This window comes from Podarcis erhardii (genome assembly GCF_964252035.2).
Source record: "Podarcis erhardii genome assembly, chromosome: 1".
NCBI lineage: Eukaryota > Metazoa > Chordata > Lepidosauria > Squamata > Lacertidae > Podarcis > Podarcis erhardii.
Genome location: NC_138497.1, coordinates 9,092,728 through 9,109,854, shown reverse-complemented (window position 1 = coordinate 9,109,854; position 17,127 = coordinate 9,092,728).

Below are 17,127 nucleotides of genomic sequence, written 5' to 3'. Positions count from 1 at the left end.
CCAAGCTGTGATTCCCAGCACATGCACACGCAACGCGCCCAAATCTAGGCAGCCTATATAGCCCGGACACGCTCTCACGTGCAGCCAACCACACGTTCCACCTTTTCAGCCTCTTCGCTTGGCTTTGGGATGACCCGCAAAGGGACACAAAGGGTCTTTTTCCAGTGACATCTTAAGATTCCTTTCCTGCCTAACTGGCGCGCGCTTGGGGAAAACAACGGCCATTGGGTTGCTTGGACCGTACATGGGACTGGCTTTTGTAAGGGGGTTGGGGCAGAGCCTTGAATGAGATGCTGGGGTTGCAGTGCGGAAAAGAAGAATCTCAGCGCGAGAACCTGGAATAATCTTAACACAGCCTTCAGCCACCTGGTGCACTCCAGACGTTTGGGAGTTGTAGTACAAAATATCTGAAGGGCACCAGGTGGCCTGAGGCTATCTTACTTAACGCCGCCCATAAAGTTGGGTTCTGGCCAAGACTTGCTGAAGGCACCCGCGCACAGCGATCCTATGCATATTTCCTTAGCGATAAGCTCTCCCCGGTTCCAAGTGCGCAGAGCTCAGCTCTTCTCGACCGAGTTCTAGGTGTTTTCTTTTGCGGGGAGACCTTTAACGCCACCCCCATGAAAACTACCACGGGAAACGAATAATCCTCTGCCTCTGCCCGCCATCCAGGGCCTGCTGAGGATCGACCCTTTCCCGATCCGTTCCTCCCTCCCTCATTCATTTTCTCCTTTATTTAGCACCCACCCTTTCCATTTTAAACCTCATTGTTTTCGCTTCAGCGGCCTCGAATAAACACCCAGGAAAGCCGCGGAAGAAGTGAGAAGTCATTTGTAGGTCAGGGTGAGCAACTTAAAGGCATCTTTTAAATTATGGATCAACTTTTAGTCATAATTTTGGCCCCTCCCCCCAATATTTCTTCCCCTCTCTCCCTGCGAAGTCTAAGAAAGTACGAACCACTATTTTACCTTCCCATGAAATAATAATAGCAACATTTTCGTCTTCGTCGGTGTCAGCAAACGGAATTAAATCGTTTCCCGGAGGGTTGGAATCTGCAGTTTTATGGCGTCTCGGGCAACGAGATAGAATAAACTGATATTTATTTACAGTCTCAAGGTGGCCTACATGATTCCTGCATTGCAGGGGGTTGGACTAGAAGATGACCCTTGGATCCCTTCCAGCTCTAGGATTCTATGATTCTCCCCCGGCTCATTTAATCTCCACAACAATCTTGTGAGGTAGGTCAAGCTGGGAGGCAGCGAGTGGACTTTGGAGAGGATTTTAACCCTGGTCTTTCCCAGATCCCAGTCTGTGACATTCTAACCACTCTAACCCCACAGACTGTCTCTCGATTTATTTTGCTTTTCTCCCCCTTCCGTCTTTATAAGCAAGCATCCATTCTTCGGGGGCGGAGGGGAGGAGAGGGAATAAAGCTAATCTCAGAAATTTGGAATTTAATTCTATATTAGTGCCAGGCCTTTCACATTTAAAGTTTAAAATAAATCAATTCTGTTTTCAAGCCTCGCCTTGGTTATTTTTCACACACTCCTCGGTCCCCGCGCAGACGTAAAATGAAATGCCCTCCGATTCGACATGGTTTGTTTGGGAGGAGGGGAGAGAGAGAGAGAGAGAGAGAGAGAGAGAGAGAGACTTCTACTGCCTTTTCTTTAGTATCAAGCACACTGTGACTTTTTCCCGGAAAGATTTGGTAAATCAGACGGCGGATACATAGCGCAGATGGTTTGGAGGTGTCGGGTCACATTATGGCATGCCTGGCTTCGCGTCTAAGTTCATTCTGACGGAAAACCCTGATATTATTTTCACAGATCTACACAGTTCACTTGAAAAAAAACCCTCCGAGCCATTTTCATCATTTATGCGAGGCTTGCTGCTAGCGGGATGGAAAGGCTTTCGATATTGCTCATTTTCATAAAGACGACAGGAGGAGAACTGCAGAGAAACAAGACCGGGCAGGGCGTGTTTGTGTGCGTGTAATCAAACGCTGAGTGCGGGGAGCGCCGGGGGGGGGGGCGACGGACCCAATTCCGTAAGCATTTATTTTTATCAAGAGCCTAGTCCTCTTGAAGGCAGAAGAGTTGGACGTGATGCAGCTCGGTTCCTCTGTCCAGCTACGCCGAAGGTTTGGACCGGTTTTATAGACACTTTTCTGCAGAGCACACAAGCGGTGTACGTATAGAATCGGAGAGTTGGAAGGGACCCCCAGAGCTATCTAGTCGACCCCCCTGCGACTCAGGAATCCCAGCTAAAGAGATGGCCATCCAACCTCTGCTTTAAAAAATCCCGTGAAGGAGAGTACACCACTGTCCGTTCCACGACGGAGCAGTTCTTACAGTAGGAAAGTTCTTCCCGAACAATAACCAGAGCAATAGAACAATAAACAGAGCAACACTGAAATAATAAATAGCAAAATGAAAAGAACATGAAACTGATTCGAGGCCCATTGCGGCCTCCAGTAGAACCCGATTCACAGGTTCAGAAGCCAATTCCGTCAAACTATTTGCTATTTTTCGCTTTGTTGTTGTTTAGTCGTTTAGTCGTGTCCGACTCTTCGTGACCCCCTGGACCAGAGCACGCCAGGCACTCCTGTCTTCCACTGCCTCCAGCAGTTTGGTCAAACTCATGTTCGGAGCTTCGAGAACACTGTCCAACCATCGCGTCCTCTGTCGTCCCCTTCTCCTTGTGCCCTCCATCTTTCAGGGTCTTTTCCAGGGAGTCTTCTCTGCTCATGAGGTGGCCAAAGTCTTGGAGCCTCAGCCTCAGGATCTGTCCTTCCAGTGAGCACTCAGGGCTGATTTCCTTCAGAATGGATAGGTTTGATCTTCTTGCAGTCCATGGGACTCTCCAGAGTCTCCTCCAGCACCAGAATTCAAAAGCATCCATTCTTCGGCGATCTGCCTTCTTTATGGTCCAGCTCTCACTTCCATACATCACTACTGGGAAAACCATAGCTTTAACTATACGGACCTTTGTTGGCAAGGTGATGTCTCTGCTTTTTAAGATGCTGCCTAGGTTTGCCACTGCTTTTTTCCCAGTCATGGACAAACAAAGTGAAGGGCTCTTATCAAATCTGCTTCGCGCGCAGAAGGTTCCAGGTTCCATTCCGGCCATTTCCCGGCAGGGCCGGGAGAAAACCCAACCTGAAACGCCGCTTGCCAATATAGTGGCAAAACCGAGCGAGATGTCCTGTTGGCCTGAGTCGCTCTTGAAAAGCTTCCGGTGTTCCTAAACCAGAACCACAATGAACTGGAACCGGTGTGCTCAAAATAAGTCATGAAAAATAAAACGAAAAATGCTGATTTTAAGAACTGGGCTGGTGGAGACGCCAGCCATTGAACGACTTTGTGTTGGTGTTTATTGTCATGAGAGAGGCATCCCGGAGCCGTGGGGTACCGGGTCGCTTCTTCTTCACCCCGTCTGCTTGGGGTGAGGTCCTCAATCTCCGTCTGAAATGCGCCCTAATTCTAACAGGACTGGATACGAAATCGGCAACGATTTCGCATTGCGCGCACGTTCATGCTACAATTCTTCTCACGCTTACCACTCGGTAGGACATCGCTCCGTGCAAGTATGTGTAGGGTCGCGCTGCACGTCCTATAGAAAAGTAAATGTGTTTCGGACTGGGTTAAAAGCTGGATCCTTTCTCGTCTGAGTAAAGCACTCCAGCTTGGAATAACCTCCCTTACCTGGGGGTAAATTGCGCTCAATAGGGATTACTTCTGAGTAGACACGTATATGACTACACTGTAAAGGCGCCATCGATTTAAAAGTGAGAATCAAGCGGTTTGTTAAATGACTCCAGATGAAATAAATGGGTTTTAACATGTTTGCCTTGAGCAGGGTTTGCGCCTTTGATTCCCACTTCTTTCAAAGGGAAAGAGAGCTAAGCGTAGATTAAATATACCTGGATCGCGCTCATTATTTTACTGGTGAATGAAGCATAGGCGCATGTAATTGGCCGCCAACCGGTTAGCTCTGAGAAAACTGACCCCATTTCTTTAGCAAACTGATAGTGATTGCTTAACCCTCTACCCGTTGGATTCAATGGGATTACTTCCAAGTATAAAATCGCGCTGTTTACCAGCTCTTGTATACAACAGAGTCTTTAGTCATAGAAGTATAAAGTTGGAAGGGACCCGAGGGTCATCTAGTCCAACCTCCTGCAATGCAGGAATTTCAACTAAAGCATCCATGACAGGTGGCCATCCAATCGCTTGCTTAAAAACCTCCAAGGAAGCAGAGTCCGACACCTCTCGTGGGAGTCTGTTCCACTGTCGAACAGCTCTTACTATCAGAAAGTTCCACCTGATGTTTAGTCTGAATCTCCTTTCTTGTAATTTCTGAAGGAAATCAGCCCTGAGTGCTCACTGGAAGGACAGATCTTGAAGCTGAGGCTCCAATACTTTGGCCACCTCATGAGAAGAGAAGACTCCCTGGAAAAGACCCTGATGTTGGGAAAGATGGAGGGCACAAGGAGAAGGGGACGACAGAGGACGAGATGGTTGGACAGTGTTCTCGAAGCTACGAACATGAGTTTGACCAAGTTGCGGGAGGCAGTGGAAGACAGGAGTGCCTGGAGTGCTCTGGTCCATGGGGTCACCAAGAGTAGGACATGACTAAACAACAAATGATTTCCCCTGATCTGAACACCATACTTCTGTTGATGCAGCCTAGAATAGCATTCGCTTTTGTTGCTGCAGTTTCACACTGTTGACTCATGTTAAGCTTGCAGTCTACTAAGACCTCTAGATCCCTATCACATGCTTTGAGCCACTGGCTTAGGTGGCTTTTGGCCAATTGGTGGTGGTAAAGAAGAAGATTATCAGTTGTGACAGCTAAATGGGAACTTCCAGGTTCAGAGGAAGTCTACCGCTGAATACCACAACAACGGTGGAGAGGTGTTGCACCTGCGGTAAAACCTTTGCCTTACATGCAGAAGGTCACAGGTGCAATCCCCAGCGACATCTCTAGGTAGGACTGGGAGAGACCCTCTACCTGAAACCCAGAAGAGTCTCTGCCAGTCCGTGCAGACAGTAGTGAGCTAGATGGGCCCATAGCATAAGGCGAAGCTTTCTATGTTCCAGAAGACTTCTGAAAGGGAATTTGCTCTCACCCACGGTTTCCCATATTTGGGTCTCCAGCTGAACTACAATTCCCATCATCCCTGAATACTGCTCCTGCTAGCTAGGGATGATGGGAGTTGAAGTCCAAAGACTGCTGGAGACTCAAGTTTGGGAAACCCTGGTTTAACCAATACCAGCTATTTTAAATGCTCCTCTCTATATAAAGCAGGGAGGGGTAGCCAATGTGGCGCCGTCCGCATGTTCTCCAACCCTCCTCAGCTCCAGCCAGCACGGCCAATGGTTAGAGCTGATGAGGGTTTTAGTCCCGAACACCTGGAGTCAACACGTTAACTAGCTCTGCTCTAAGGAGTATTTCATTGATTTGGAGCCTTGAGGGTGCTGTGGAATTTAGAGTCAAAATAGTTTCTCAGTCGTTGGGCCGGACGAGGGCGGTGATGCTGGGAGGAGGCTGGAAAGCAGATTCTTCACGCCATCCACGCTGCGCTCTCTGCGCTTCCAAGGACCACCTGGGAAGTGTTAAGGTGCACACACCTCGATTTTATGGACAGCTGGATTAAAAACGGCCTTCGGGTGTCCTGGCAGGGGGGAATAAGCTCTCAAGGCGCCCGATTCTGTCCATCGGACCATAGTTCTATGTATACAGGCAGGAACATCTAATACATTGCAGCAGCTCTCTCTCTCTCTCTCTCTCTCTCTCTCTCTCTCTCTCTCTCTCTCTGTGTGTGTGTGTGTGTGTGTGTGAGAGAGAGAGAGAGAGAGAGAGAGAGAGAGAGAGAGAGCGCGTTCAGGCATTTTTATATATTCACTTCCACTGGCTCCTGCACTGAAGCCCGTCCTAATTTCAGCAGCAAAGCAGAGTCGTGCGTAATTTCTGTCGCAGCAATGCGGACGCGTGCGTAAAAGCCTAATTTGGATAGAGTTGGGTGTCAAACTACCCCACTCCTGTTTATTATTTAGCATTAGGAAGCGTTCACACGTGCGCAAGAAACCCGCGAAACAAAACACCACCGCAAGAGAGGGCCGAGGGTGCTTTGGGAGGCACGCGTGAAGCCATTCTCAACGTTCAGAAGGCAAACATTCAGAACCACGTTGAGGCTCGTGTGAAAACAGCCGCCGGGATCATTTGTCAGGACACAGGTATGAAAAACAAAACAAATCAGCACGGGCCTTCATTTGTGCTTTACGGATGGGGAGGGTCAGAAGCTTTAAAAGTCAGGGCTTAAAATAAGGCAATACATCCCTGGTGACCAGGGTCAGATTAAAACCCTTCTAGACTCTAAGCACCAAAAAAGTTATGGTGCCCCCCGTGGGCGTAGCAGAATCGAGTAGGGGCAGAACCGAGCTATTTGCGACGCGCTTGGTCACTTTGTTAAGTATAAAATAAAATAAATAAAATAAAACGTGGATTTATTGTAACACTTGACAGGATCTGATTTCCTTGCATTGTTTCCATCTACCTTGGTTTAGTTGGGGGTAAGTCAGGAAAAAAGAGAGCAGAAAACTGGGAGAAGATTGCGGAGTGTACGGAAGTCAAATAAAGCTCTGACTCTTCCCATGATGACTACTTCGAAGCCTTTCTTTTTTAAAAAAATCAAATGCCAAATTCTAAAAAAATAAAAATTCTAATAAAATAAAATAAATGTGCCCCTGCTTTGTTGCTGCCCCACAGTGTGTACTTAGTCTGCCTATTGGAGAGTCCAGCACCGCGGATGAGCCTCAGACCTGCTACTTCTTTTAATCGGTCCCTATCCGACCCTTAGGGTTAAGTCAAAACTGAAAGCAGTTTAGATTCCTGCCAAACTGTAGCGACGCCAAGGATTCTGAAAGTTGCCTCTCCGATGAATCTGTCATTCTGTAAGAAAGGCCTGATTCCCTGTCTCTTGGAGAGACTCTCTTCTCTTTTGTCTCTCTCTTTCTATTTCAACTCTCTCACGCACGGAAAAAACAAACCAGCAGGAATAAGGGAGGGAAAATAGAGACATAAAATAATACAGTGCAAAGTCATAGCTGTGAAACCGCCACATTTATCACTTCGGGGTTTCTGTGCAGCTTTGCTAGGGAGCTGCAATTCCCTGAGATCTGAGGCTGATCTACAGAAGAGAGAGCCATTTGCTAAATTTTTTATTCCTGCAAGCTGACTGTTTTCTAAACGCAGAAGTGCATCTCCCCAGTTTAAGCAGACAAATCTGTCATTCCAAGTACAATGTTGCCCTGTGACTCACATACCCCTCTTCCTGCGTAAGGAGGGAAGCCTCTCCAGCACAACATCCCATTATACTGAGTCAAGGAGCAAACAAGTGTAATGGGGATGAAAGCGGCCCTTTGTCATCCGTGAAACATTTAATACTTTCAAAGTCCTACTGTTCGCCTTGCATATCATACAGCAGGCTCATGAGACCAAATCCAGCACAGAAGGATGGAGAAAGAAAGAAAAAAAATCTCTCCGGAGTCAATGGAACAGTTGTCATAGAACAAACGACTGGTTTATTTAGACAAATGAATCTGTTCGTGATAGTGGATATAAATGTTAAAACGAAACAAAACAGCTCTCCTTTTTTAGGAATTATGCTGTGGATAACATTGCTTACCTTCCCCAATCGTGTTTTTTATGTTTTGTTTTCTGGATTCATGTTTGCCATGACATGAACAATAAGATCAGGCAATCAAAGGAAAGCAGGTCAATTTATACACGTTTGTTTAATTTGCATTGCCTGCTTATTTATTTGCTGTGTAGATTTTTCCTCCTTCCTTTAGGAAAGGAGCACCCTTGAGATACCTTATAAATGTGCAATCTATGTGAAGTAGATTATGCCGGCCACATGACCCGGAAAGCTGTCTGTGTGGACAAACGCTGGCTCCCTCGGCCTGAAAGCGAGATGAGCACTGCACCCCATAGTCGCCTTTGGCTGGACTTAACCGTCCAGGGCTCCTTTACGTTTCCAAATTCACATTCGGGGATCATAACAATGGCCCGGTCTATATATTTGCAGCAGAATGGCCAAGTTCTGAGGTGGCACAATGGATTGCACCACTTTAGGTTGGGTGGAGGGGGCGGGACAGACCACATTTTTAAAAGAGTTGTAAAAATAATTCTGTATCAGAAGGATGCTAGCACGGCAAAGGGAAAGATTCTAGCCCAGCCCCTTGTCTGCTGTTCTGCTTTTCTATTTGTAAAAGGTTTTGGTTTGGAATAAAAACAAAACAAATTCCTTCCAGTAGCACCTTAAAGTTGGTCTAAGTCAGTTCTTGGTATGAGCTTTCGTGTGCATGCACACTTCTTCAGATACACTGAAACAGAAGTTTCCAGACCCTTCTATATAGTGAGAAGGTGGGGAGGGGTATTACTCGGAAGGGTGGTGGGAATGGGTGATTGGCAGATAGCTGTGATGAGCCTGTTGACGACTCTTAACGACTGCAATAGGTCTTACAGGAAAAAGCAAGGGGTGAAAAGGTGAAAAATGGCTTTGTCATGTATAATGAGATAAGAATCCAAGGTCTTTGTTCAGACCAGGTTTCTCCATGGTTTTGAGTTTGGTGATAAGTTGTAATTCAGCAGCTTCTCTTTCCAGTCTATTTCTGAAATTCCTTTGTAGTAAAACAGCTACTTTGAGATCTTGTATAGAATGTCCTGGGAGATTGAAATGTTCTCTTACTGGTTTCTCTGTCTTGTGATTCCTGATGTCCGATTTATGTCCGTTTATTCTTTGGCGTAAGGTCTGGCCTGTTTGTCCAATATAGAGAGCTGAAGGACACTGTTGGCATTTTATGGCATACACAATGTTAGACGATGAGCAATTAAATAGTCCCGAGATGGTATGTGTGATGTCACAAACTCAAAACCATGGAGAAACCTGGTCTGAACAAAGACCTTGGATTCTTATCTCATTATACATGACAAAGCCATTTTTCACCTTTTCACCCCTTGCTTTTTCCTGTAAGACCTATTGCAGTCGTTAAGAGTCGTCAACAGGCTCATCACAGCTATCTGCCAATCACCCATTCCCACCACCCTTCTGAGTAATACCCCTCCCCACCTTCTCACTATATAGAAGGGTCTGGAAACTTCTGTTTCAGTGTATCTGAAGAAGTGTGCATGCACACAAAAGCTCATACCAAGAACTGACTTAGTTGGTCTTTAAGGTGCTACTGGAAGGAATTTGTTTTGTTTTGACTATGGCAGACCAACACGGCTACCTATCTGTAATTGGTTTGGAATGCATGTGTGAGCATTCACAAATGTTATTCCACCCCACACAATGTGAAGTGGTATAAGCCGTTATCATCTTCTTTTCCTGGACAAAAAGGACCCGTTGAAAGTCTGGTAGAGATTCCCAGGCCGGTTTTCCATTGAGGACAAGAGAAAAGGAATTGTATGGACAATATGAAGGCAACTTCCTATTAGATATAATTTTGGACTCCGTGTTGCCTAATAATTGTTTTCTCATCCGCTTCTGCAACTTGTGTATCTCACGTTTGGCAATATTAGTGGCATAAGGCTATATTGTTTGCATACACAAGTCTTGCCAATTGTTTGACAGGCTTAATTCATAAATAAATATCTGTCTTGGGTCAATACGAATCAGTGGTGGCTACAGGGGAAAAAATGGGAAGGGGGAAAGCATATGATAATGACAGGAGTTCAGCAATGGCAGGGCAAGTTGGTGGGGTAAGCTTCTTGCTTGGGGGGCGCTTGTGATAAGAATTATACATAGCCAGCTCCTGCATTTTATTGATTGATTGATTGATTGATTAACTTTTAAAAGATGATAGTCTTATTCTTTTTTGGATTTTACAGAATCTGTTTACAAAGTTGCATCTATATCCTGCTTTTTGGTCTGATGAGCCTCCAAACAGGTCATGTAACAGAACAACACAAAACAAAATACAGTTTTGGTGTTGGTAGTTGTGCCATTAGGGTGTTGGGAATGAGAGTCACTGAAAGGAAGAGGAGATTTGTAGAGCACAGCTAGAACTCATTCCTAATCTCCAAGGGTGGGTAGCTTGTTACTTTCCTGCTATTGTTGGACTCCAGCTCCCATCAGCCGTGGCCAGCATGGTCAATGGTCAAGGATGATGGGAGCTGTAGTTCAGTAACATCTGGACATTTCCAGATTTCTCACCTTGCCATAGACAGTATCAGGCTCTGCTTAAAATATAGCATTAATAATATTAACAATGGCCAGACTAGTCCAGCTTCCTGTTGTCATTGTGTCCAACCAGAGGATTATGGGAAGCCTAAAAGCCTTAGGCTCATTATGAGCCAACTATCAATGACACCTGTTATTTTAGGAACATTGAGATCACCTCTCAATTATAAAAATAAGTTTTCAGCCTTTATGATGGCTGAAATAATATTGGAACCACATAAACTGCATCTATTGAAGCTTTTGAGACACTGAGCAGCAAGCCTTTCCATTTAAAAATGAATATCTCATCCCCTCTTCCACTGGGAAAATGGAAGTTATTGTATTTGCTTTCTAAAACAACTTAATTTATGTGTGTACACTTTGATATTCAGTATTTCTACAACCGCATTTGGCATTTCCTCAGCTCAGGGGTAAAATTATTGGGGTTTTTTTTTGGGGGGGGACCATCCATAACTTCAGTGTTTGACCTATCGGAGACAACTGTTTCCTTGTTAATCACTGGCTTGCCTCAATAAAATAAGAGTGAATTATTTCATGATTCCAGTTACAGATAGGTAGCCGTGTTGGTCTGCCATGGTCAAAACAAAATAAAAAAATTCCTTCCAGTAGCACCTTAAAGTATCTGAAGAAGGTATCTGAAGAAGTGTGCACGCACACGAAAGCTCATACCTAGAACTAACTCAGTTGGTCTTTAAGGTGCTACTGGAAGGAATTTTTTTATTTTGTTTTATTTCATGATGTGCTTTTATGGCGAGAACATTTATACTAGAGATGACATTGCTCATCCAAACGTATGAAGGATTTTCATTTCTACTATTTAGTTGTGGGCCTTTGTAATCAGTATTTGACAACTTAAGGCACTTCATGATGGAGCAATCAATTGGTCCTCTTTGTTAACAACATTTATGGCATTGTCATCATCGTAAGTAGTTCCAGTAATGAATTTGCTGTATATTACTTGTAATTCATATCTGACCTTGGATGGCAATTATCAGCTTCTCTGTCTGGGATTCCAAACACACACACCCCGCCCGCCCCCCCATTCATAGCTATGCTATTGATGTTCCATTGTCAGAGTAACCATCAACTTATCTTGCTGGGTAACAATTGTATAAATTCTTATCCGTGAATTTATCCACACTGTCAAAGCCAGCTTTCAATAATGTTTTAGGGCACTTACTATAGTTGAGGGGAGATGAATGAACTATCAATTAAAGCACTGAATGCTATCCTTCTTCAAGGAAAATAGTATTTTTTGCCAAACGGATGCAATCAGATACATACGAGTAAAGAAAACAGGAGGGGTGGGGGACTGAGGTAAACACAGGATTCTGTTTTTTTAAAATCTCCATAGCAATCAACTGCAAGAGTTCTTCCTTGACTGAATAGAAACTAACCTTTTTGACAGTAAGAGCTGTTTGACAATGGAATGGTCTCCCTTGGGAGGTGGTGGACTCTCCTTCCTTGGAGGTTTCAAAACAGAGGTTGGAAGGTCATCTATCAAGGATGCTTTAGCTGAGATTCCTGCATTGCATGAGGCTGGGCTAGATGACCCTCAGGTCCCTTCCAACTCTAAGACTCTATGATTCTATTGCTGTATTCATCTATTGCACTAGCTCAGTGTTACAGGATGTTCACCAGCATTCCAATTGCTCAGATGTTAAAAAACAAACACAAAACTGTTTGTGTGTAAGGCTTAGGACAGTGGTGTCCAAACTTTTTTCAAAGAGGGCCAGATTTGATGAAGTGAAGGGCCGTGAGGGCCGACCAAAGGGCCAACCCAAGTTGTTGACCTTTAATAATAATAATAATAATAATAATAATAATAATAATACTTTATTATTTATAGCCCGCCCATCTGGCTGGGTTTCCCCAGCCACTCTGGGCGGCTTCCAACTGAACACTAAAAACAATACAGCATTAGACATTAAAAACTTCCCTTTTAGTATTATTCAAGATTTGCTTGGTTTACAAAAGTATGAGCAATGTCTCTCTTTTTTTCCAAGTTACATTTTTACAGATCAGTTTCATCTGTTGAGACATTAGTGTTACATTAGGAAGAAAAAGGGGGAAAGAGGGGGGTGGGGGAAAGGTGAGTGTGGCTGGGACGGGTGGCGATGTTTCTATTTTACTTAATATATGTGTTGACTTTTTTTAGGGTTGAAGTTGTTGAGCTTTTCTTAGGGTTGGAGTTTTTGAGCTTCTTCTAGGATTTTACCCCAGGAAATAAACGGCCCCATGGGCCAGATTAGGCCCCCGAAACGGACTTTGGACATGCCTGGCTTAGGGACAGTTAAGAAATGTACACCTGTTTCCTCTGATGAGTATGGATCAGAGCAGCAAAAGGAGTTCTGCAATGTAAACCTATACATGTATACTCTGGAGTAAGTCCCACTACAATGGGGTTTACTCCTAGGGAAGTGTGTGGATTGCAGGCTTAGGCTGGATATGCATGATTCATTTGTGAGACATTCATGAAACAAGAAGCTTGGTGACAGAAAGACATTAACAAGTGCCTTAAACTGCAGCAGGGAGGGTGGTAAGGTGGTGACAGAATACTGTAAACAGACAACGATGCCATAAGCAAATCAGAATAAAACGAAGAGATCGTAGCACAGATGAAGAGGCTGATGCCTATATAACAGTATTTGAGCAACTGTGTATTAAAACATACTGTATATATTATAAATAAACCTCTCTTTTTATGCAATTATGTTGGTCTGATTCATTTTCTGTCCCTTTGTGTTTTCAACCTAAGGTCAGTTTAGTCAGTGCTTCCTCCATGCTCCTCCTGCATTTCTTGATGCGTGAGTTTTCATTTCCCCAGGCAACATATCCTGTCTGTGACTGACAATAGGCTACATTTTGAGCAGAATTAATTCATTGCATCTGCCCATATCTCACTTCCAGTGTGCTTTCTCCTCCTCCTTCTCCAGTTGCTGCATTTTTCCTTCATCTCCTGCCTTACCATCAGCTTTAGATTACCACATTTTACTTCCCTCTTTCTCATTAAACAATCTGCTTCTCCAAACATGATGCTCTTCCTATTTGTTCTCTCTGCCAGTTCAATTGGGCAAGCAACTCATAAGGTTGCTTGGGGCAGGGAAATGTATGTGTTGTGGTGAAGCTGCATGGAATCTAAGGGGAGGACCCTGGGATCCCTTATAATGACACAGAATACTTTGGGGATAGAATTATGACAGCAACAACTGTACTCAATTTTGAGTGCTGCATGGCTCACACATGACCCAGCAGTTGCTTCCATATCTGGCAAAGAATGTGGTACAACAGCCCTCGGGTTAATGAAATGCCTTGAGGTGCTGTGATCTACAGTGGTACCTCGGGTTACATATGCTTCAGGTTACATACGCTTCAGGTTACACACTCCGCTAACCCAGAAAGAGTGCTTCAGGTTAAGAACTTTGCTTCAGGATAAGAACAGAATTCGTGCTCTGGCGGCGCGGTGGCAGCAGGAGGCCCCATTAGCTAAAGTGGTGCTTCAGGCTAAGAACAGTTTCAGGTTAAGAAAAGACCTCCGGAACGAATTAAGTACTTAACCCGAGGTACCACTGTATTTACAAGTACATCCTACTGAGTTCAATGAGGCTTACTACCATTCACTACAAATAGATTCAAGTTACAAGAAAGGAGATTCCAACTAAACAAGAAGAACTTTCTGATGGTAAGAGATGTTCGACAGTGGACCAGACTCCCTTGGAACAGGCATGTCCAAAGTCCATTTCGGGGGCCTAATCCGGCCTGCCGGTTGGTTTAATCCAGTCCCCATGGCAGTTTATTTCCTGGGGTAAAATCCTAAAAAACCCCTCAACTACTTCAGACTCTCCTTCATTGGAGGCTTTTAAGCAGATGTCAGATGGCCATCTGTCATAGATGCTTTCAGTGGCAGATCTTGGGGCCCCAAATTTCATTGGTGCCCTGTATGACACTAAAATTCGGCTCTTTTATTTCTCTCATGCTCTACTGTAAATCATAGTTGTGGCATCCCAAGCAGCACCCCCAAGGCTCTATGCCCAGTGTGACCAAACTGGTTGCACTCCCCTAAAACATCTGATGCTCTAGTTGGGATTCCTGCATTGCAGGGAGTAGGACTAGATGAGCCTCAGCGTCCCTTCCAACTCTACGCTTCTATGATATAAACATGCATAGGGCTGCAGCCTTGTATTCAGTCCTTTGTGTCTTTGCAAGGGAGGTGGGTGGGGAGAAGATCACAATTAATTGACTCCACTGGACCATAAAGAAAGCTGATCGCTGAAGAATTGATGCTTTTGAATTATGGTGCTGGAGGAGACTCTTGAGAGTCCCATGGACTGCAAGAAGATCAAACCTATCCATTCTTAAGGAAATCAGCTCTGAGTGCTCACTGGAAGGACAGATCCTGAAGCTGAATCTCCAATACTTTGGCCACCTCATGAGAAGACAAGACTCCCTGGAAAAGACCCTGATGTTGAGAAAGATGGAGGGCACAAGGAGAAGGGGACGACAGAGGACAAGATGGTTGGACAGCGTTCTCAAAGCTACCAGCATGAGTTTGATCAAACTGCTGGAGGCAGTGGAAGACAGGAGTGCCTGGCGTGCTCTGGTCCAGGGGGTCATGAAGAGTCGGACACGACTAAACGACTAAACAACAACAAAGCGAAAAATAGCAAATAGTTTGACGGAATTAGCTTCTGAACCTGTGGATTGGGTTCTAGTGGAGGTCGCAATGGGCCTCGAATCAGTTTCATGTTGTTTTAATTCTGCTATTTATTATTTCAGTGTTGCTCTGTAAGGCTATTTCTCTGGTTATTGCTCAGGAAGAACTTTCCTACTGTAAGAATTGCTCGGTCGTGGAATGGAAAGTGGTGTACTCTCCTTCACGGGATTTTTTAAAGCAGAGGTTGGATGGCCATCTCTTTAGCTGGGATTCCTGTGTCGCAGGGGGGTCGACTAGATGGCTCTGGGGGTCCCTTCCAACTCTCCGATTCTATACGTACACCACTTGTGTGCTCTGCAGAATAGTGTCTATAAATGGAGGGCACAAGGAGAAGGGGACGACAGAGGACAAGATGGTTGGACAGTGTTCTCGAAGCTACCAGCATGCTCTGGTCCATGGGGTCACGAAGAGTCGGACATGACTAAACGACTAAACAACAACAACAATTGACTCTACCTACTGTGATCCCTGACTGTGCCTACCAGTAGCTGCCAGTGAGTACCAGCCTCCAGGTTTGGAGGCAACAAGCCTCTAGATACCAAAGCCAATGCAATTCTGGGCTGCATCAATAGGAGTATAGCATCTAGATCAAGGGAAGTAATAGTGCCACTGTATTCTGCTCTGGTCAGACCTCACCTGGAGTACTGTGTCCAGTTCTGGGCACCACAGTTCAAGAAGGACACGGACAAACTGGAACGTGTCCAGAGGAGGGCAACCAAAATGGTCAAAGGCCTGGAAACAATGCCTTATGAGGAACGGCTAAGGGAGCTGGGCATGTTTAGCCTGGAGAAGAGGAGGTTAAGGGGTGATATGATAGGCATGTTCAAATATATAAAAGGATGTCACATAGAGGAGGGAGAAAGGTTGTTTTCTGCTGCTCCAGAGAAGCGGACACGGAGCAATGGTTCCAAACTACAAGAAAAAAGATTCCACCTAAACATTAGGAAGAACTTCCTGACAGTAAGAGCTGTTCGACAGTGGAATTTGCTGCCAAGGAGTGTGGTGGAGTCTCCTTCTTTGGAGGTCTTTAAGCAGAGGCTTGACAACCATATGTCAGGAGTGCTCTGATGGTGTTTCCTGCTTGGCAGGGGGTTGGACTCGATGGCCCTTGTGGTCTCTTCCAACTCTATGATTCTATGAATTGCTGGATGAGGGTGAGAAATAGTCATTGCCCTCGTGTCCTGCTTGTGGGGCTTCCAAGTGTCTTTTGGCTAGCTTGGTCACTGTGATTTGTTTTCCCACACTGAACTTCAATTCACCAAAGCTGTCATCTGTGCATGTGTTGTCATCAGCACATACGTGGCAGCTGCCTGAAATCGTCTGGGGATATGCTGCATCAATTCTCCAGTAGATGGAGCATCTTCATTGCTTTTCTTCAAGAGTATTTGGGGAAAGAGAAAGGAAGAGAAAGTGAGTTGATTCATTAAAAAAAAAACAAAAAACACAAAGAGATCTGTTCCCACTGATTTCAGTCAGGTATTCAATACTCTGGGGCTATTCTCATGACCACCTTTAATTTCCCAATTTTGGTGCAGTATGATATTGCATTTTCCCAGTAGTCAAACCGCAATATTATGTACTTTGGAAAACTGGATACTTCTTCCTCCAGGATCATAGCTGTTAACATTGACTGTATACAGGGCTTTTTTCAGCTAGAACCATTTCAGCCAAGAACCACATACTTAAGTGGCCAGTAGTAGTACTCTTTAATACTTCAATCTTTTTTTAAAAAAATACGGGTGCATTTATTTAATCCCGAGCAAATATGGTTTAGGATTGCACTCCTCTTGTGGGATTGTGCAGGGAATCTAGCAGACGTGCAATCTGAGACATGACAAGGGAACTGCCCAAAGGTGCTTGGAGAAGATTATGGTTGTTAATATAGATAATAATAATAATAATAATAATAATAATAATTTTTATTAAATTTGTATACTGCCCTCCATCCAAATGTGCTTGGAGAAGAATACTCTTGTTGCTAATTTTTACTAGATTATAATTCTAATAATTTATTAAATTTGTATACCGCCCTTCACCCGAAGGTGCTTGGTCATGGGGTTGCTATATGTCCAGAATTTCCTGGAAGACTCACTTTTGTGTCTGGATTTTTACTTTTTGAAATATGCCAACCCTATTAAGCTTGGAGAAGAACACTGTCGTCGTT